Source organism: Ambystoma mexicanum, chromosome 2p, assembly GCF_040938575.1.
Source record: "Ambystoma mexicanum isolate Mex_15411 chromosome 2p, UKY_AmexF1_1, whole genome shotgun sequence".
Taxonomy (NCBI): Eukaryota; Metazoa; Chordata; class Amphibia; order Caudata; family Ambystomatidae; genus Ambystoma; species Ambystoma mexicanum.
This window is the reverse complement of record NC_090923.1, coordinates 290509417-290532571: the sequence shown is the minus strand read 5'-3', so window position 1 is coordinate 290532571 and position 23155 is coordinate 290509417. Positions and strand designations below refer to the sequence as shown.

The following is a 23155-nucleotide window of genomic DNA, read 5'->3' as shown; positions in this document are numbered from 1 at the left end:
TGTGCAAACTCATTTAATAAAACTCTACATAGAATTTGTTTCTGCAGATAAAGTGCTGATTGCAGATATGAAAGCAAAGCCCAGCCCACATGTGGTGTGTCCTCCCACAACAAATATATTAGGGCAGGCCGATATTGTGCAAAACCCAGTTGTTGCAATGAGGGACGCAAGAACAAGCCTCTAGCCCTCACATAGGCAGGACATAAGAATGCCAAATGGGCCAAGTCTTCGTAGGGCGCCTCAAACTCAGGGTAGGACTGCTCGGCCTCCCCCCCCCATACCAGTCTGCCACAACTGCCCGTAGCTGGATACAGTTAAAACGTACCCTGGATAGGAGTATGAAATCTGCTGGGAACTCTGCCCACAACAGTTAGCTTTGAACACCTGGAGACATGATTGTCATTAGTCCTCTGTGCTTAGGTTTCAATAGTTCCATAATCTCTGTTCTCACTCACATACTCATAAAAACAAGATGTCCATAGTTTTATCTCTCCACGAGAAAGCATACTACAGGGTGGATACAGATGCGTATTATTAATCGCCATCAGCTGTTTCCTTAAATGGGACAACCATGGGACCCTACCTCGCAGATCCTTCTCGATCAGGGAGGTAATCAGTTCCTGGGTAAGTATAGCTTTACCATTGCCCCATAACCTAAGCCACTGCAATACAGGTTGCAGAGAAACCACATCCCTAATCGGCATACATCTCAATTCCACATATACTCCAAAGTTTGGAGTCGAAGCTGGCAAGCCCAGCAATCTCTTGAAGAAATGGTTCTCTGTTGTCTGGCCCGCATCAACATTAGAGTAGCCCCACAGTTCCATCCCAAATCTGGAAACCGAGGCCGCCTTGACCTTTTACAGTTGCAACAGTGGATCGATTGGTCTAGCTCTAAACATGGACATGGCCTTAGAGACCCCAGCCAAAGGCTGCTTAAATCACACTGCCTGTTTAGTTATGTGGGTGGTGGCGCAGAAACTAGCCGAGGATCTATCCCCCAGGTAGTTGAAAACATCAACCCTGGAGATCACACTGTTCCTACAGCGCATTTCCCTGAATTTGATCTTCCGTCTCCCCTTCCAGCAGGCCATCAACACCAATTTAGCTGCATTCACCTCTAGCTCTAGTTCAGCCATAAAGTCAGCATAGCCAGTGATGAGGACCTGCAGAGCTCTCGGGTTACTCGCCATCAGAAGAGAATCCTCTGCGTACACAAGGACCGGTAAGGATCGACAACCTATCGCCAGGACATCGGGAGAAGCTTTTAACAGATGGTTAAGGAGACCATTTACAAGTAGACCGAACAGTAGGAATTCCAGGACGCATCCCTGGCATACCCCCAGGTTAACTGAAAAAAAACCTGTGCAATGTTCTTTGGCATCACTCCTGACACAAGACTATGTGGAATCATGCAGCCTTTACAGAAGGTTCACCAGGGCCGTTGGGCACTACATGGACCCGAGCATGTCCCACAGCTTTGCACGATTAACTATATCAAATGCTGTAGTACCTTTTTGCAACTTCAAACTAAAGATATGCATTTCATTGTTCCTTATTCAGCTTTGTAGAATAGGTCTTAAAAAGATAGCTTTATAATTTTTCATAGCCCCAATAAGAAGGTATAAACAATAAATGTATCCGTTATCTAGAGTTATACTTCAATACAATTCAAAATATAAATCAATATTTTCCAAAAGGCCTACATTAGAAGTTAAGTGTTGCCTGGCACAAAAATAGAAGTGTCCACTTTACTGGTCTAATATTAAACATGCCCAATGTCAGTAGTAAATCTTAATTAACTTGTGATTTGTACTCTTAACATTCTAGAGTTAGATTGCATAAATCTCCCATTTTCTAGACAAAGCGATAGTTTGTATTGGTCACAACAAGAAACCCTGTAAAAGTCTGCATGCCCCTTTTAAGGAAATTGTGATGACTGGAAGTTGTTTTATGTACACTTACGTTCTGCCAAACGCTAGACTACATATTTTGCATTGGAATAAAAAAATGCATAATAATCTTTCTATTATATCAGAATGATCACTTCTGTGTAAAAAGATTCAATTATATAAATGGTTGAATTAAATGTCATGTGCAGAGCATAACCAACATCTATTAATAAGCCATAAAATCCATTAATTCTGTCCAAAAACATTTTTACATACATTACTGAAATCTCAAAGTATGATCAAGGCAAAATATGGAATAACGTTCTAATTTCTCATTTTTATAATATATATACACAAGAAAGCATGAAAGCAAAAAAAGATGTCAAATAGTTAAATATCAAAATAGGGCAACAATGTTAATTGCGTGAACATAATTCCTAGTCTACATTGCAGCATGTAACAAACAAAGACAAACCTAATCCAGATCAAGACCTTCTCTTTTTAATGGGTGGCTTGAACACAGTCCCGGCCCATCACGGATCCAAAACTTCGGGCCACAACTTGTGTTACAAGCAAACTGCCAACATTCTACCAACTGTTAAATACAACACACAGACACCACCTTCCTCAAGTGCTGACATACAGCCTTCAAAAATAACATTTACTGAGTACATCACCTTTACAAATGTCTGCCAAAACTTCACGTACTTTCCCGTCCCCTTTTCTTATCCCCACTCCTCTTCTCTCCTCAGACAAGGTTTAGTCATCCCCGGTGAGAACACAATAAGCTTACTTCCCAGACAAGCAAAGTGCTCCGAGACCACAACATATCGCAATGCTCCAATTAGAATGTCAGACTGTCCCTAAAAAGGGTGAAATGTATTAGTTGCCTGCATCTTTCAGAGCGGTTGTCTTGGTTTGAAAACCTGCTCCATAAAATAGCGCTGCTTTGTAAGAAACTAAATCTGGGCCAAAAATGCATGCTGTGACACTAATGGGCATACCCACAGTGCATTTCTCAGTGCTTTGAACTGGAAGTGAACTTCCAGAGATGGCTGCTGTCAGGATTACTCACCAGTAAGCCCATTACTCTGAGGCCTTCTCTTCCTTGTTACAGTCTTCACTGTATAAGGCATCAGACTCCCATAACAGGCAACCTCATTTCACTCAGACACTTCCCCCAAATGCAGGAAGGGTACAAGAGCATCCATCGCATAGCAACCACCCACCTTTATTGGTATCCCAGTGAGAAATTCCAACAATTTCAACATCCAAGGTTGAGGTGGCAGGCAGTTTGATGGGGCAGGTACAGGCAGCAGGCAGACGGACGAGGAATATAGGGCTGGAACAATGAAGAGAGGAACTCAGCAATGAAATTACCAGCAAATAATCTGGACATTACCCCCTTGTTACTCCTCCTTGCCAGAGTTCTCAGTTTGAGGATTTGTAACAGGGAATTAATTGAAATCTAACACCAGGCCAACACCAAGGTGTGTGAACACTAACAAACTTTAATGTGCTTTGGCAAGGCAGAAAAAGGACTTGGACCAGAGGACATGGTGTACAAGTAACTTAAAAGAAAACGCATCACAAACGCTATTGATAAAGGGGAGTTCCCTTCCTATAAAAATAAAAAGGGGCTCGTCAAACCTACCCACTTAACTGGCTCGAACACTTAGAAAAAACTTTAAAGAAAATTAACTAGAGTGTCCTACACTCATAGTTATTCACCACGATCTCTCTCAGGTGTTCCAGGTATTATTCATGGATCTGGATCCACTTGTTAGCTATAATTAGCCGTTCTCCTTATTTAACCATTTTTGACAGTCTATCAATGTTCCTCAAGTTTCCCCAAGTTCAACAACAAAAGTCTTAGGTTTGGTAAAAACAAACAGTCCACATTTCTTTAGGTCAAGGGATATTCCCCTGATCCCTCTCCACCACTTGGGTTGGTCTCTTCTCACTTGGTTCAGGTGTTGGGTGCCTCCCTCGTATCTGCTTTGCTTATCGGGAGCCTCTGACTCCATTGTGTTCCTCTGTCCCAATGTCTCACTTACCTCTCTGGAGTATGAGTAACCCCTCTTTCCTTGTGGCCCTCAACTCTTGAGGGTTGCTCTGACCCTTCTGGACGATGATGCGACTCAGGTTTCTCGGGCTTCCGCAACTTCTCTCGTGCTTTCTCTCTGGGCCTTACGTATGCCCCCTCATTCCTTCCGCTCTCTACCTCCTTTATACATGGACAACCCACATCCCTTCAGAGAAAGCGTCTCTTCAGCAGCCATTCTTCCTGACTAGATACGGGTGGTTTCTGGATTTTGCGCGTCTCTGCCTTCTCGTTCTTTCCCGGATTCAGCGTCTGTTGGCAGGCACACTATGTCCTCTGCGTAGTCACGCCTCGAGGTAAGCTTCGCTTTGTGCAGCCTTTGATTCGTGGGCCCCCACTTATCTCTGTTTCAAGCCGGTGGTGTCTCTTTTCAACGCCAGTTTCTCTCTGAGACAACTTACTCTGCCCCTTGCTGATGTCCACATGACCAAGGCTTGCCTCTGCGTATGGATTCTCTTTCCATTCAAGGGTTGTTGCCCCTTTATTCTAACTCTGCGGGTTCAAAAGGGACATGTTATTTACCGTCAGCTGTCAAGCCTATGGAGAGTTCCGCAATTACCTTGAGTCAAAATGTCAGGGTTCTTTTAACGTCAACATATAGATGTTTTTCCCGTGTAGGTAGATAATACTCAAGGTATAGGGAGTTCCCCATGGTGATGGGAGTACATGTCCCCTGGAGTAGAGTCACTGCCATTCAAGTCCCGCTTTCCCAAACCCCTAGGAGGGTGTGGGGGGGCGGGGGTGGTTGGAGAGCAGACTCACCTCCATAGTCTCAAAGAGAGTGGCTCCCCGTAGGGAAGAAGGGACCAAGTCTGCAGATTCATCACAGTTCCCATAAAACTGTTGCAAGACAAGACCGCTGAACCAATAGACTGTTTCAGAAGCTCACATGCCTGCCATGCATTGTTCCAGGCGGTGTGCTCACCAACTGCCTCGTGAGCCATGCTGATGAGTGTCCTAATCTACCTCCTACGCATGCTCGAAGTGATGAGCCGAAAAAGTCCAGAGAACCAGGTGAGAGATCCCAGGTGGGGAAGGAGGACCGGATCTTGGGGAGAGACATTTCTATCATTCTATGAAGCTGGGAATTCAAAGACTCAACAGGGTTAATGGGGACTCAGGATGGCCTAAAAGTCCACACTCCATACAATTGGGATCTAAGGGTAGAGCGACAGACCTGAACCCTCCTGAAGGAACACCGAAATCTAAACAGGATCATCCAGATTGGACGTAAGACACCAGGAATATATACCTTAAAAGAGGGACCTGTGGTTCCATATGTTTTCACTGAATGTTTTTACCATTTGTTTTTCTTGTACACTAAATGAGGGGGTATACCAACCACCCACCCGCATTGCATCTCATCCCATCGTGCCACATCCAAATGCACACTCTGCATTTCGTGGTACAAATTTGGTAAAAAAGTGCAGTAAAAAAAACAAAATCTCCAGTGAATTTATAGCAGTAAAAAGGCAGGATACCATGCCTGCAACTTTATTCCGCTACCGCCAGGGCAGGAGAGAGACCTAACCATTCAACAACCAGGCAGCGCCAGGGTGGTGCTTGAGAGAAGGGGGCATCTCAGGGCGCTGACATGCAACACACCAGAAGGGCCCTCTTGCTGGAGGCAAGCAAGACCACCCACCCAGGATTCAGCCATATTTGATGTGGCACAACGCTAAGGTGAAATGGGGGCTAGTATAAATCAGTCTATCGACCCAAAGGTCAACAGTCTACAGTTGAGAATTCTGGGATTCTGCTATACTTTACATGCAAATCACATGAACATTTGTCGGATATGCCAAAGATACAATCAGTACATGCCCACTTATCAGGCCATATTGGAGAATGACCATACATATATGGATATACAAAATCCAGATAACACGCGTTCTCAATATGTGCATACATTATGAAATATGAAAAACAATGCAATGAAACCATGTTTTGAGTGGGGGTGCTTCACACAGATGTTTTTCTTGTTTCCAATGTGACAAGGTCAAGAGTGTACGCCCTAGACCATCAGAACCTAAACGGCAGACCCAAAGATAAAGTATACTTACCATTGAGGTGCTGTCTCATGAGCTCCATCATCAGCCCCATACATGAACAAGGACATCCTGGGTTAGCATTGATTCACCACGGCAAGCCTGCATGAAGAATGTGGGACGGCTTAGGCTCCATTTAACACTTACTTTCTCCACTGATCCTGCAGCCTCCACCCTGTAGAATCACCTGTCCTCTACCTTGGATACACACTTCACCCTCCTTTTATGTTTTTTTCTGTCACTGCCTGGTCTGTCCCCTGGTCTCCGTCCACTTCGCTCCACCCTTCGAAAAGGAGTGCCGCTGGAAATAAATCTGGGTCTCAATAAGATATCAATCTGTCCTCCCTTCACTCTTCCTATAACTCCTCTCTTAGATGCTAAAAAAACTCAAATTTTCCTCTCTCCCTCCCTCAACACCATCATCTTTTTCAACTTTAACTACTTCCCTTTCAGCCTCCGAATTCACCAACTACTATACAACTAAAATCTTGACTTTTTCACTCCTCCTTTTGTCATGTTCTGTCCCCTACATCTTCTCCATCTCCTGTCCAGCAATCTACAATAGCTCCTACCTTGACTTCCTTCTCTTCTTTGTTTGGCACTTCTGCTTTTCTCCCTCATGCTCACCCTACTGCGTCTCCCCCTTAATCCGATCCCTGCCTCTCTTGTTACTCATCTATCCCCTATTATTAGCTTACCTCACATTAATCATACACCAGCATCCTCATCAATACCCCAGCATCCCCAAAACGCATCACAGTACAATATCCCTGCATCCCTCATCCTAGTCGGTCCCTCATTACCACAGCAGACCTCATTCTCGTTACAACACTTCAGCATTACCACGGAATTCTGCTTTGTCAAGTACCCGATTACCTTTGCCCCGGCAATACTACAACACTCATCAGTCGCTCATTTCCAAAATATCCCCATCAGAGTCACTCATTCCACCAGACTCCCTCGTACTCGTCACAGTGCCTCAGTATCACTGCATTTCTCATCCTTGTCAGTCACTCATTACCATTGCATCCCATCACATCCCCTCCATTTTACCGCAGCGACTTCCATCCTTGTCACAGTCCCTCATCACCACTTCACTGCTCGTAATTGTCGCCAATCTCTCTTTAATCCTTACACTGGCATCCATCATCCTTGTCACAGTTCATCACCCTGACACCCTCATCCTCATCAGTCTTTCATTACCCCTCCAACCCTCATTCACTACCCCCACAACAGTTATTCACATCACAGTCTGTTAACCCCATATCTCTCATCTGTGTCACACTCATCACCCTGGCACCCCATCCTCATCACAGTCCATAATTACCAGTATAACCCTCATGTCATTAGATCCTCAACCATAACCCTCAAAGCCTCATTACCCCTTTACAAATCCCTCCTTAGGCCTGCACCCTCACAACGCTCAAGCTCATCACAGTTCCTCATTACCCTTCCCCTGGCATTTTATTTCAAAGTCTTCCATTACCACTACATTCCCCATCAGCGTCACAGTCCCTCATTACCACTGGACAGTCACAGCACCTCATTACCCTTTATCCAGGAATCCCCAAATCCTTGTCACAGTCCCTCATTATCCCAACATCCTCATTGCAGTCCATCGTTGCCCCAAATCTCATATCTTCGTAATATTCTATTACCCCTACAACCTCATCAGTCCATCGTTGACCTTACAACGCTTGTCCTTGTCACAGTCCTTTATTAATCTGGCAGCCCCAATCCTTGCCACACTCCCTCATTACCCCAGCATCCATCATCCTCTTTTAAGCCCCCAATTACTTCTTGCATCCTCATTACCCTGCAGGCCTTGACTTAGACACAGTCCATCTTTGCTCCCACAGCCCTCATCACAATCCATCATGACCCCCCCCTGAAGCTCCTGCCTCATCGTAGTACCTCATTGACCCCAACCCCAATAACCCTCCACCTTGTCACATTCCCCATTAACATTCCCCCAGCATCTCGCCTCTTCATCACACTACCTCATTACCCTTACCCTGGCATCCCTATCCATGTCAAAGTCCTTTTCTCCGTCAGTTCCCATTCTTATCACAATCCAGTTAAGAGTTGAGTTACATATGTAAAAAGGGGTACTTTAATATGTTATGTGCAGTGCAGCAACATTATGGAACAACTTCAGTTACAAAACCTTTGAAATTCAATAAAAAGGTTTGTTATAGTGACCTCATGGTTAAGCGTATGCTTTAATTAACATGCAAATTCAGGGTAAAAAGATTCCTTAAATGGACGTGTTAAGTAATGTTTGTAGAAAGTGCTTTTTAGTAAGTGATAATGAGATAGCTTCAGTTAAAAAGACCTTTGAAATTCAGTCAAAAACCTTGTTTGAAGGAATGTTCTATAAGTGCAAGTTTAGCTAAAAACGTTTTTTCTAAAGGTAGTTCAGCACAAAATCTAAAAACCATAGGAGTTATGGTAAGCTACATAAGCATACAAAAAGAGAAAACCACTAGATCCTAGTGAGAGACCCATCAGCACTCCGTATGGCAAAAACCATATACAAATATATTTAACCAACATATCAAAAACAATTCATGAGAAAAATTCTAAAACATAAATCCTTCATTTAATTAGTCCTCGGACCATATTCCAAAGTTTAACAAGATCGTTTAAGAGACATTCTTCAACCAATACATTCCAAAACATTATACACAAATTCATCACAAAGTTCTGATTTTGAAAAAAATACAGTGGTTCAACAAGATTCTTAATGAATGGAAAAACAAATTTCAGCCGATAACATTTTATTCCACCAGAGGTATGCCCCAACGCCTTTTTGGATCACAGATCCTTCTTCAGGTGGGGATCAGAACCTTCTTCCCTACAGTTATAAATAAAAACTCTGTAAGCCTTAATCTGGAGCTCCCTTTTTTCGTGAATTGGATAGTTACAGAAGTACCACCTGTAAGATCCAAAGCTCATCCGGAGCAGTTCAACAGTTAAACTATGAAATCAAAAAGAATCAGATTTGTTATTGAATTCTCAAAAAACTGCCTCACCTTCATATTAGACTCAACCCAAATAAGCGTAAAATTACCAAGTTGCATACCAACTGTTAGATTTTTCATTTTTGTGCTAATTTCCTCCCACCTTAGAGACCCCCCCATCTCTTTTGCTGGATTTAGGACTTTTACATTTTAATTCCTGAGTGAGTGGGACCTTATTCTCACTCCATCTTGTGTTTTTCCCTGACCAGGATTTTATGTTTTCACTGTTTTTTGAGTCTGATAAACTCCATAGGCATCTGCGTTTTGTATAGTGTCACACAGCAACCTCAGTTAAGTGTCACCGAGAAATCCCTTCGATTTCTCTTAAGGTTTAAATACCTTTTCTTGGGTGAACTACTGTTCCAAAGAATAGTAAGTTGATATTGATCTTGCTTACCTTTTTACTTTGTAGGTCCAGTACACGCCATCTTATGTGGAGTGCTGGGGGGTTACCTAGTAGCTCCTTATACTACTTTATCGTATAACATTCTTGTTACCGTCACTACTTTGACTGGCTGGTGGCAGTGGTTTACTTTTTCCTACCAATGTGCTTTGTTACCACAGGCTGAACCCTTAGCTGCAGTAAGCACTCAAGGGTGTCCATTTTGTCAAAATGGCCCTGGTCTTTTATTCCCGCCATTTTATGATTGGGAGGTATTTCTTGGTTTTTACTCTAAGTTCAGACAGATTTGAGCCCTTTGTGTGTTTTCTCTTTGGCGGGCTTCAGCCCTGAAGCCCTCCCCTGGCTCCAGTGTGTCTAGAAGGACAGGAAGTGAGGCAGGGTCCCGAAACTCCCCTGTCTGTTGTCTTTAGGTGTGCCTGAAAAAAACAGTCCTGATTGGCCGGTGTCCGGGAAGGACAGCCAACCCTGCTGTGTGATTGACAGCCTAGGGCTGTGAATGAATGCGATTGAGCTTAAAAAGGGAGGTTCTTGGGACTACAGGCAGAGTCTATCACTGGAAGGAACATCTGAAGAAGAAATCGTGAAGAGAAGCCAGCTGCAACCTCCTGGACCTCGAAGTGCCCGGTGAAGCCCTGCTGCTGTGCTGACCTTTTTCGCATCGACAGAAAAGCTCTCAATGGAATGACTTCTCCCCTTGGGCTGGTGGGACCAACTAGCCCCGTGATGATCTCCACTTTGGCGCAATCCCCGACTTGCTGTGCCTCTCCAGTGCTGCAGAAGCCCAATGCCAGGAGTCGAGTGCCCATAACTGAGTGCAACGTCTTCTGCGGATCGGATCCGGCTAAAAGCTCCGGGAGCCTCCTAAGGACACTCCAGAAGCAGGAAATCCCAGTCCAGAGTCCCCTCACCAGAGTCCAGGACCAAGGAAGCAAGGAAAGTCGAACTAGGGATATTTGTTCTGCATCAGTGCTGTTTGTAAGGTGCTGAAACCGCAAAGAGCTACAGAATCGAAGAAGATCCGTAGCTGCCAAAGTCCCCCCCACCCCAGAACATGCTGCAGGAGTCCATCAGACGTCCTCCCTCTTGTCCCCACGACTGAGGCCCAGGAACAAGTCTGCTTGGCTGTAGCAAAACAGAATCCAGCTGGACCACCTTCTTCAAACCAGAGGTACTTTGTTGGGGTACTTACCGTATTGCCCTAAGTCGTGTTTTCCCACTTGAAGTGCACTGGTTTACCTTTTCTGAGTTGATTTCAACATTGCTTGAACAGGCTTAACAGCTTGTGTCGCTTTAGTGATTTACTTGAACTATCTGATTTTGTGAAAGACTTTATCCAAGAAGTGTATCAGAACTATAGACTTTATCCAATTGACTTTGGCTGTCCTGGCTCCTTAAAGGCACCCTTCTAACCTATTGACTTGGCATTGCTTGGACCTTCATATGCTGTAATTTGTTGAACACGTTTACTGCTGGGAAGGGCTTACCTAGAGTTCATCAGAGGATTAAAACTGTCTTCATGTTCTGAGAATGTTCTAACCTTTCTATTTCCTTAACTGTTCCTTCTTGAAATCTAGAGTCTGAAAAGAATATTAGTGTTGAAGATAAATGCAATACTATCCTCGTTATTGAAGTCACTTCAGGGAGTAGGAGAAATGTATTAGCATGTCCAAAGAGTATTCACCATCTTTTTTGACTTTGTAAAGTGATTCCAAAGTGTGCCTAGTTGCATTTTTAAAGAATGCTTAACTAAAATGTATGTGTAAATAAATATTTATAAATGAAACCTTGAGAGTGTAAGTGTTACTTGGTTACTTGTATTGACTGAATACAGCTCTACAGCTCAGATTTACCCCTCTTGAGATAGGCCTGGCTACTCAGTCACACTACCAACTTGTGTAGTACAGACCTATACCAAAAGGTGGGTTACCTAGTACCAAGCAGATAAGTCTTGTGTAGTCCCACAAAGTGTGACTGCACCAATTCTTACCCAACACCAACTAATGCTCGTTGTGGATCAGTATGGTAGCCAAATGATGTTAAATCAAATAACTTGCAACATATCTGCAAAAAATACAGACCCCCAATTAGTTAGGGTCTTCAAACATGTGCAGCCCCTTCCTGTATTCGCACAATGCATCAAGCATTCAGATCTTACCTTCCTCATTCAGAATGACGAGCCAAGGAGCAGAGTGCAACAACCTCTCTCCCTGCTCCCAGCTGTCATTTAAATACCAGAAAACCATCATGCGACACATCAGAGACATTTGTCAGATTGACTTGCTTCTTGAATTATCTAACAGCGGTCATCTCAAAAGGGGAAACGTACATCTTGTTGCATTTCCCAAGATGTGAAAAATTAACCATTTGTTTAAGAACACAAATACCTTAATAAACATTCTTGTCAAATCACAGTAATTTATAGGTTACAATTGTTTAACATCTAGTGGTCATCTCTCCCAATTACTGTAATATGTTCCTAAAATGTCTTCACATATCTGAGTTTAAGGATTTTTATACAGAGCACTATGACCACCGGAGTGGACCCCTGATGCTCTGGCGGATCGTAAAAGCAAGAGGGTAGGGTAAGTTAGAAGGACTGACTGGGAAAAACGCAAGAGAGCAGTGATGTGCTGTAGGAAGCATCCGTTCAGTTTACACCATTCACTGAGCGTAGGTGTGATTTTTCGGTCGGTAGTTGTCATGTACTGTTGTGCGAGGCAATGTGTGGTTTGTTTCGTTGTTGCGGTGTAGTGAAGGGCATGCGGTTTGTTGTGCAATATAGGTATGGTTGTGTTTTGTTTAGAGTTTGAGGTGTAAGCAGAATGAGTGTTAGGCAGAAACCTGTGCAGTTCCCTCTGGGACCACTGCAAAAGATTTAATACTACAGGTGGTTGGCAGTAAACCCAATTGGTAGCAGTCTGTACCACCCAGATTTACCTGGTAGCTGTGGCTGAGCAGTCAGACCTCTCTCAAGAAGAGTTAGGCAGTATACAGAGTATTCACAATAGGTCAAAAGAACACATTAGAACAAGCAAACACTGACCAGAGCTTGGTGTAAAAGAGATATATTTATTTTTAAAAAAACACATCTAGTTAAAACACACTGGCACCAATATTAAGCAGTTCAAAACCACGGTCACTAAAAGATAGACTCCCCTTCAACGATTATTAGACAAGTCTTAAGTAAAGCAACACTTATTTTCAGACAGCGGTGAGCGCTTAACGAAGATGGCACTTTAATCAATCGGTAAAAAAGGGAGAGAAAGGCAGAGCAAAGATAGAAACAGATCCCAACACTTTTGGAAGAACACAGTAGGAGAAGAAGGCAGATTAAAACCGTAAAGTCAAAGTTAACAAGGCCGGACCCAATTTAAGAGGCTCAGGTCGAAATGTGTCCAAGGTCACATGGTTGAAAGTGCCCAAAAGTCTTGCACAAGGTTCAGAAAGAGTTGGACCAACAGAAAGGGACCAGTTAGATGGTCAAGACGGCCAGCCCAGTCCAGAAGGTTAAGGGATTATTGTTACCTTGTAGCAATCTTTAGAAAGGGAGGCCTGGCGGACACAGTACCTTAAAATGGTGAGAACGCTCCAGCGGGAGCAATTGTTCCTGGCAGCGGGTGCAAGTCGGTGCTTCGTCCCGGGGAAGAGAGGATCTCGTCGTGGAGGAAAACAGGAGTCCGTTGCCAAGTTCTGCCGAGGAAGAAACCAGCCGCGGAGTTCTCAATTAAAAGGAGCGGTCCTTTTATTCGCGATCCAGTGGTAAGTGGCTATCCGGTTGCCGGGGTGCTTGGCACGGGCAATTCGACCACAAGACGTCCTGGGATGCGAGAAAAGAAGGTAAACTGGTTGTGCCCACCAGTCAAGGGAAGAAGACTCTCCAGCAGGGAGATCTTCTCTGTCGTTGGGAAGTGGTGAGTCGGTTCAGCAGGGCTCCACCGGTGGGGTCGTCGTAGCAGGTCGGCTCAGCTTCTCCCTCGTCGGATTTTCAGGTCCTGTGGCGACTTCTGAAGTTCCAGTCCCAAAAGCCCTGCTTTTATGCAAGAAACCCCCATTCATTCAGCCTAGCTGTCAATCAAACATGCTAAGTGGTGAGCCGGCCGGCTCACCACTTGGGCCAATCACACAAGAGTGCGACTTGAGTTGCCAAGGCAACTCAGTCCAGGGTGCCTAAACCCCCTCCAACACCCCCTGTGGTACCCAGACAGAGTGGCACCACTTTTGGAGGCTTCTGTGGAGAAGCCCGCCAAAATGTGGAACAAAGGGCTCGACCTTTGGTTTGGAGTTACAGAGGCGAACACAAACGCCATTTTAAAACCGAGTTTTGGCAGAAAAAACCAACCAGTGAATTAATATTAAATAAATAAACCGGTGGTATGTTACAGGCTATGTTAAAAAAGTATTAGCCTCGAACAATGGGAAAATCCCACAGAGATATATTCGCGGTTGAATATAAAAAGTAGTATCCACTGCAACCAGCCAAAACTCGACGAGGGGGGACGGGACAGTGCCCCCTCGAATAACAGACCCAGGGGCAATCGAATTGCCCCTACCAGTACGTCCACAATATGATGGTTGGTACTGGTTCTGTTAGTAATTTGGGACTAGTAAAGCCAATGGTGACTTTACATGCCCTGGGAAACAGTAGTCAGTCCCAGGGTATGGCGTCTATGGTGGGGGGTCACTATGACACCCCAGTGTTACTGCACGGAGGGTGCGGTGTAATACACATAGAAGAAAACACATGAGACCCTATGGAGTAAAAGACCCCATAGCCCATGAAACACATTAACATTCAAAGGAACACCATAAATCATGTCCAAGAGTGGGAGAAAGAGAGTCTCACTCTTGGCAGGAGAAAAAAAACAACTCCAGAAATCCGGCAAAGCTGCTGGGGGACTCACTAGGTTAGGAAATTCAGCCTAAACAGAGAATTCTCCCTAACAATGAGTTTTAGTGGGTTGGTTAGTGGTGGTGCTCCATTGAACCTCCTCCGCTAAGGCCAACTAAGTGGTACGCATCCCTGCCAGTGTTGTGTATTGTGGTGTCCTGGGGCAGGGGGCCTCCCTCTATTCTGTGCAGGGTTGTGGGTTGTCTGCAGGGTTATTTAGTAGTGATCCCCCCTCCCCAAGTGTTCAGACTAATGGATATCTGCACCGCTTTGGCCCCTGGTCTATCCGAGTGTGCAGCCGCCATCGCCTCCCTGGGCCCCTTATGGGTGGGGGGGGGTCTGGCGGACCTCTTCCCTGTGCCCTTGACCTTCCTGGGTGGTTTATCTGTTTGGTTGCCACACTTTCCCCTTCAACTCTTATGCCCTCCATCTGTGGTTCAACCTAGGATGCTCCCATCTCTCTCGTTAGCCTCCGGTAAGCCCCTTCATGGGAACCCAGGTTTTCATCCGACTCAGAAATTTCTCCACGTCCCTGCTCTTGTCGTGGTACAGTCTAGTCCTCCGTCTTGAGATATGTGTGTTCATTCCGAGGGGTGTGGGTGTTGCTCATTCTTTTTCGTCTGGGTTCGGAATTGAACAGCCAGGTTTTTAGGAGTTTTCCGAATTGTAGATGGTCGTATATGTTCCTTATTTCGTTCGGGAATTCCACATTTTTGCGGCTAGTCAAGAGGATGCTGATCCACTACGTTTTGCCCTTGTGAACGGTTGAAGTTCCAGGCGGATGTGGTTGCCGGATTGGAGTGTTCTGGTCGGTAGGTACATAGTGATTTTCTTTTGTAGGATTTCAGCTCCTTGGCCATGGATTGCTCTGTGCGTTATGCACATTGTTTTGGATGCTTTTGACTTGCATCCAATGTGGCATCTTTAGCGCAGGAATGATGTGGTTCTTTTGTGAGAGTTTAAGAAGTGTGGCCACTGTATTTTGTATACATTGCAGTTTCTTCAGTAGATAATCCGGCATTCCAAGGTATATGCTGTTGGCGTAGTCTATCCTGGACATGAGGGAGATGATGGCTAGTGTTCTGTGTAAAGGAGAGGAATGGTAGGATCTTTTTTTATCATGTGTAGGTGGAAGGAGCATTTCTTGATTGCATTTACTTGCTGTTCTAGGGTTAGCTGGTTGTCCATTAGGATTCCAAGGTTTTTGACTATTTATTATGGCGTGGGTGTGGTTCCTTCTTCTGTGGGCCATGGTATTTAATTTGTTGTTTTCCAGGTTTTTGCATGTAATGATTTCTGTCTTGCCCGGGTTGAGTTTAAGGCTGTGTTCATTCATTCGTAGAGTTCTTTCAAACAGTCTACTAGCGTTGTGTTCTCCTCTTGTACATATTCGATTTTGTAGATGATTTGGGTGTCATCTGTGTAGATGTAGCAGGTGAGGCCATGCCTTTTGATGAGGTTGATTAGTGGAGGTAAGTAGATGTTGAAGAGGAGTGGGGATAGGGAGGATCCAGGTGGTGTCTCGCAGAGCGGATTTGAATGGTTTTATCCATACTGTTTCTGTTCTTTCAGATAGGAACGATTTAATCCAGAGCAGCGCTGTGTCGGTGATCCGTATTTCTTCCAGTCTCTTGAGAAGGATGTTGCGGCTGACTGTTGAATGCTGCGGAGAGGTTGAGTCGTATCGGTGCAGAGTTATTGTTGAGTCTGCGTTGGTCTTTTGACCATCCCTGATAGAGAGAAGTGCCGTATGTCCCTCTCATAGGTCTGAAGCCGACTTGTGCCTGGTCCAATAGTTGGTGTATTTCTATGTGTTCCAGTGTTTGTTTGTAGACATACGTTTCTCAGTTTTGCTGGATAGGGAATGTTTGATATCAGTCTGTAGTTAGAAAGGTCTTCCACATCACCCATAGTATCCATGATGAGTGGTTTGATGTATGCAGATTTGAAAGCCTACAGTGCTCTCCCCTTTGAGAGCGATTGGTTGAAGAGGTTTCTGTGGCATTCCAATGGCGTGTTTTGTGTAATGATAGATTTATAGATGTTTGGTGGGCAGGGGTCCATTGGGGAGCCTGCTTTATTGCCAAATTTCACCAGCTTGATGATTACCTCTACTGATAGTTGTGTTAAACTTTGCAGGTTGTTCTGTGGTTCCAGGGTCGGTGGGGCATGGTGCACAATCTGGTTGACTGGTCTACTTTGTATGATTCGATGTATGTCAGTAATTTTATTTTTGTAAATGGTCTGCAAGGTCGGTGCATAGTTTTTGTGAAGGTACCAATGTTTTGTTGCAGCCAGGTGGGTTTCTCATCTCATCAATGATGATGAATAGTTATTTTTGGGTGTTGGTGGCTATTGTGATTCGGTTGTCTTATTTCTTTTTTGCACTGAGAATTTCCTTTTTGTATGCTCAGATTTTAAAAAAAAAATAGTTTATTCTTTTTGCCTAGTTGTAGTTTTTCCTCCATTTTAGTTTGTTTCTGGTTTGTTTTTTCATTGTACTAACGTGGGTGTGAACCATCTTGCCACTGCTTTCTTTTGGGAAGGGATGAAGGGTTTTTCTGGGGAGATGCAGTCTATTGCCTTGGTGATCCATTTCTGGATTAGGTCTACTTTTCGTCTGTCAGTTCCATCCATGATTGCGGTTCATGGTTTCGATTATTCCAGTTGTTCTTTTAAGTTACTACTTACCAGTTACCAGTTTTTTTTCCAGATCGCAGGGAGCTTTTTGGGCTGTTTGCGTGCTTTAACTGGTAGTTGGATCACGAATGGTATGGTGAGGTGGTCACTCCATAGTATTTGTATTGGTAGCACAATAGAGCTCAGATTTTTGTTGGGAAAGATTGCGTTGAGTGTGTCCTGCTGTGTGTGTCGCTCTTTTTACCATCTGGCATGGTTTCATTTTTCGAGTTGCTTGATTAGTGATTTTTGAGCGTTTGAATTCTCCTCTTCAAACCATGTGTTGAAGTCCCTGAGGATTATCAGGTGGTCATGTTTGAGGGCTACGTTTGTGATGGCTTTTATGAAGGTGTCTACAAAGGTTGCGTCGAAGGTCAGTTGTCTATGGAAGAGTATGAATGTGAGGCTCATTTTTGAGTTAGCTGTCAGGTGAATGACGAGGGATTTGCAGTTTTATATTCAGCGGGTCATCTGTTTAGGTGTTCTTTGTAGGCCATTGCAAGTCTGCCTCTTTTCCTTTTCTGTTTACCTGTGTGCATTTGAAGTTGTTGGGTAGACAGCTGTGTAGTGCGACTTTGTAGTTGCCATCTAACCAGGCTTCTGTGACGAATAAGATGTCTATGCCACTGTCGTAGAGTAGATCTCTGTAGTATGTTTTGACATTGATCTTGCGTTGATTAGATTGCAGTGCCGTTTTGTTTTGTTCTTGGTTTCGTTTTATGGTCTTGTTGGCGGGTTTCTTTTTTGCTCTCAGGATGTGAGGTGTCATTCAGTAGACATGTTTGGTATTGGTTCCTAACTTCTTCTGGTTCCTCTTCTGTATCTCGTAGCTGTAGGTGCCCTAAAGTCTTAGTGAGATGTATAGTGAGGGCGTCATTTTCCCTCTTGTTCCTTTTGGATGTTTCTGGTCTTTTCCTGTGCTGTGCTGGTTATCTTGCAGGAGCGTCTAGCATCGTTGGTTGTTGCGAATTGTTCTAGTTGGTGGTCTGCGAGTTATGGTGTTCGGTACAAAGATGTTTCCCTTGTTCTATTTTCTGTCATGCTTATGGGTGAGTTCCGTTGACTTGTCTATGCTTATTGGCAAGGTGCCATGGTGTAGTTCCATTTGATTTATTCTTTCTCCTAGTGTTCTCTCATCATCCTGTTCTGTCTCATGGTGTATTGCTGTTCTTTGGAGTCTACTAGTTTAATGGGTTTGCAGTATTGTGTTTCGGTCGCGGGTACCCTTGCGGCTGGCAACACTGAGTTTAGTTTGGGTTGTAGTGTTTCTTTGTGGTTTTTGGTGGCCTGTCGTATGGACGAATGAGCGTGATCGAGGGGTGGCCGGTCTTACGGTCCGATAGCTAGTAGATTTGGGTAGGGAGGGGCTTTTAGAGGCCGAGGGGGGGGTGCTTCCTGGGTGCCCACCTTACGTGTCCTTATCTTTTGGGTAAACTAAACCTTGATTCTGGGTATTGTGTGGGTGAGATTGTGATTGTTGAACAAGGGGTTGTAAATCCTCGCAATTCGGTTAACTGCCATTTCCTTTGTGTTTCCGGTTTGGTTTTTGCTGTTTTTCCCAGGGGTTCTTTTGGTTGTGGAACCAGGGGTAGTAAAACCCTTGCGGTTATTTGCATGTATTTCCTTTCCGTCTCCGATGTGTTTTTTTCCTTTTTGGGGCATTTTTCTTCGGGGTCCTTTGGTTGATGTTGTAGAAAGAGGGTGGGTTGTGCAGCTAGCTAGCTGTTGAGTTGGTAAAGACCTGGTGATTTGCAGGCAGTGGGGGAGGGCGTTGGGACGGGGCACTACCGATGGTATGCTGAACAACCTAGATTTGGGGAGTTTTGCTAGGTGGGCTAGCTGGGTTATGCGAAACCCGTGGTTGGTGCATGTGTCTGGGTTGGAGAAAATGTTTACTCCAAAGGCATCTGTACCTTAGCTACCAGGGGTTATGGGGTGCCCAAGCTGGGGAACAGTAATTAGTGTTAAGGATTTTGTCGGAGGGCTATTACATAATCTAGCAGTATTTTCTTACGGTGGTAAAGTGGTATTGCGTTATTCTGCTGATGCCCTCTAGGACATTTATTTATTTATATAGTGCTGCAGCCCACGGGCATCGGAGCGCATTGCATAAAGACAGGACAGGAGAATTCAAGGTGACAGGACAGTGGCGTTAACCACACATAGAAGGTCGGATTGTGATTGATGCAGAGGTGTACTGGTGCATAACGAGGTCTTATTTCAACAGGAAGGTCTTACGTTTTTTTCTGAAGCATAGGTGGTTTGTTTCCAACTTCAAAGTCTTGGGTCGTTCGTTCCATTTTAGAACTCCTCTGCTCGTGAAGGCCCTGCCTAGTCCCTTTGCCTTTTTTGATGGTATTACTTGGAGGAGGCCTTTGTTAGTTGATTACGGCTTGGCTCGTGCCACTTGAATTGTTTAAGGTATGTAGGGGCTTTACCATATAAGCAAAAATGGACCAGTGTGAGAGATTTGAAGATAATTCGCTTAACGGCCAGCCAATGTAAATCTCTTCTTTCATTAGTGATATGCTCCCTTCTTGGTTTGCCCGTGATAGCTCTTATAGCGTTATTCTGGATCCCTTGGCATTGCTTCAAGCATTTGTTGTTTTCGCCCAGTAGTAGGGAGTTAGATATGACAAGGTTTCCCTCTATTACCTGTATTCTACTTAGGTTCAACTCTAAATGCAGATTAATAGGCTTAGTAAACGTGAAAACTTGATAGTGCCGTCACTCCAGCAACTTATTTATGAGGCTGGACTGCCTTTAGCAAATTTGTTCAGCTGTAAGCATGCACAGCCAAAACACTGCACTCACACCATCGACAGAAACCACAATAAATCAAATGGCACTACCCGATCACCATGAAGAATGTATCAAGACACGCAGTAACTTTAAAAGTGTGCATTTATCTTGGCAAATGAACTTACCGATCGTAAACAGCAACACTGAATAGCGATACAATTAACCATGTGAATGTGATTCAGTAAAAATAAGCAGCAAGAAAGAACATTTCAAAATGAACTCAGCTAAATGACACCACATGTTTCACCCACTTCGACCTTGGGTTGTGTGTTTTTGGCAGAAACCATGCTTAGTACAAAGAAAATGTAATTTCTCTGAACAACATTTGAAAGGTGCTGAATTCTTTTACATAAAAAAAAAAAACCTCTGGCCGTCTCAGAATACATTCGCACATGTGCACCTCACTTATCACAGATCGTCACATTAAGTATGAGCAAGATTTCTGTGCTGTTATCACAGGCAACCCTTCTTTGTTATCCTGCCAGCATGCAGCAGTATTGCAACTTCCGCAACTATCGCAAAGAGGATTATTTCAAAACGTGCTTACTACAAGAATGTGCATTTCTGTTTGTAATGTAGGTCAGCTATTTGATGTCTGTATTCTGTTTACTGCCCCCTCTGAATATAATGTCATGGCTCACTTACTGCCCCTCATACATAGTATCCCCACATCTACAGTAGCTCTCCTATATTAGCAACAGTACTTAGCTTGGGGATGCCTGATAAGTGGGTGGGGGCCTAGGATTTTGGTCCAAAAAATAATTTGATACCTAGCTTTGGGATACCTAGCAGGTAGGAGAGAGTCCCTGACGGAGGATGCAGCAGAGAATGTGGTAGCGCCTAGATTTGGGATGCCTAGCAAGGGGGGAATACGCTCTGAGGCCACCATAGCAATGCCAAGTATAGCTTGAAACAGTATTTACTTTCTGTATAAACGCCTAACAAGCAAACCATACATAGCTAACAAACACAGTTGGCCTAGATGCCAGACATGGCTTGCTGCAGTGTGGTTATCTTGAATCTAGTAACACCTAGATTTGGGACGCCTGGATAGAGGGAGAATGGTCTAGAATGGAGTACAATAAAATGCAGCAACACTTAAAACATATGATTTACCAAAGCATTCAGGCTAAATGCGAGATTATGGCTTAACTAACACAATCAGGTTAAATGCAAGATAAGATAACAATTAAAACTGTGGGCTGGACGCATTAGATAACCAGATAATACAGAACAAGATACTATGCAATTGGGATGGTCAGTTTAGTGTTGAGCAGTGAGTGATGGCTGCAACACCTGCCCAAACCCTCACTTTGTCAGTGGCTGCTGGTTGACAGCTGCAGGCCTCACAGGCTACCACAGGCCAACATGACTGCAGCTGCTTCTGCAGGAGCTGTCCTTTGTCTCGTGGCCCTAAACCACAGTGGGGGGTGCCCTACTGTGCTCCCATATGTGGGGAAGAGCACCCAATCAGGGGTTGGGGCTTGCTAGGAGGGAACAAGGAAGTACAACCTCAAAAGTGGTGAGGTGGCATACCCCATGTTGGAGATCAACAGATTCAGCTGGCCAACCAGGGGTGGATATGTGGGTTTCCAGAGGCAGGTTGCAAGGCCCAGCTACCAGAAAACAGGTCGGGAGAAAATTACGGTGCGCAGATCTGATACAATTATGCAGCACATGAAGGAAATTGACAATTTAAATCAGTTTTAACAGTGCACACAAGGGCAAGTGGCCTCACCTTGATGCCAGGGACCAAAGTGGGGAAGTGAGGCGATCGGACAAACCCTAGTTCAGGGTCCACGTTGGAGCTCGATGGAATCAGCTTTCCAATTAGGGGAGAGGGCTGGGTCTTGAGGCGGGGTGCAAGGCCCGGCTATCAAGAAACGGGTCTGGGAGAAAACTATGGGGCGGAGAGCGCAGATCCGATACAAGTATGCAGCAAATGAAAGAAATGGCACAATTTAAGCAGTTTTAATAGTGCACACAAGGGCTAACAGCCTCACCTCAATGCCAGAGTTCAAAGTAGCAATATATATATATGTTCAAAAGGACAGGACAACTCCCTGAATGGACTTCACACTCTGTGTTCCCTCCTTTCACGTCCACATTCACAGGGGTGTATTCCAGTCAGCTTTGTTGCAAAAAAGGGGGCAGCGACTCCAATCAAAGACGTATATAAATTGTCACTTTATAAGATAAATTCTCATAAAATGCAGCAAAGTTCAGTAAAAAATTGTAAAAACACCCGTGTTGATGACAGATAAAAGTGAGGACTCTGGGGAGTCAACCAACTTGTTTTGCCGCCAAGGGGTTGTCATATAAAAAAATGCTTAGGTATGTTTCTGTACTCAGCTGATGCAATTTCTCAGTGTTAGGTTGCCATCTTCTGTCCAAATGGCAAAATCCACCCACTTCAACAACAGCCATCATTTCAACAAACAGAATGAGCAAGGTTCTACGCGTCACCTTCACTTTACACCATTGCAAACTTGTAAAAATGTGAAGTTACTTCTTTCCAACCCCACTTCTCTTCCCACAGGGCACAGCAGTTCCAGTGGCAATGAATAGTTAATTACTGGCTCAACGTTTCAGTCTCTAAAAAGCGAAACACTGTACAACGAATGCCACCTCATGAGCTAAAATTGAAATTATGTGCTGTAATAATGCTACTACGATTGGTCAGTTTGGGCAGATGTGACGGAGGGACTCATTTGGAGAAGATTACTTGGTCTCTCCAATTATACTCCGATACAGGCCATTAGGATAGAAATGGGCCTTATCTCCCTATCTGCTCAGATTGAACATAACAGGGCCAGACTCTATGTTAAAATAATAATAAAATATGCACGCCAAGGCACATTATTGCATATTATTCGTGAAGGATTGGAGGGAGGCAAACAGGCAGCTTTGAATATTTTTCAGAAGAAAATCTTATTTTGTTGGAAAAATAGGGTACTCCCGCAACTGGGATGATTGGGGGGTGGTGTTACTAAAATCATTGAAGAACTATCGAAAAATGGGACTGGGTTGCCAGTCTTGATAAAATGGCTGAATGGAGTTCACTGTGTATGTTTGCTAAATTACCCTTTATATGTAAAAAAAACTCAATACTATCTAAAATTAATGCCATCTAAAGTCAACCGCAAAATATTCTTGGATCTCAGATTGAATCGACTCAATGTATTGGGGATACGTGGAGCCTGGACGGGAATCCCGAGTGATAGAAGGTTCTGTAGACTGTCTTGATGAATAAGAGACTGGAACTGCAAGGCATGTCCTTACTTGTAATATGAGTTCCATCCATGAAAAATACTTT

At 44.2% G+C, this 23155-nt stretch overlaps 1 protein-coding gene across 3 annotated transcripts in view; it reads right to left on the bottom strand.

Annotated features, from left to right (window-relative positions):
- The window catches only part of PTPDC1 (protein tyrosine phosphatase domain containing 1), a 980126-nt gene that overhangs the window by 739303 nt on the left and 217668 nt on the right, over positions 1-23155 (bottom strand). The gene's annotated exons all lie outside the window — the stretch shown is intronic.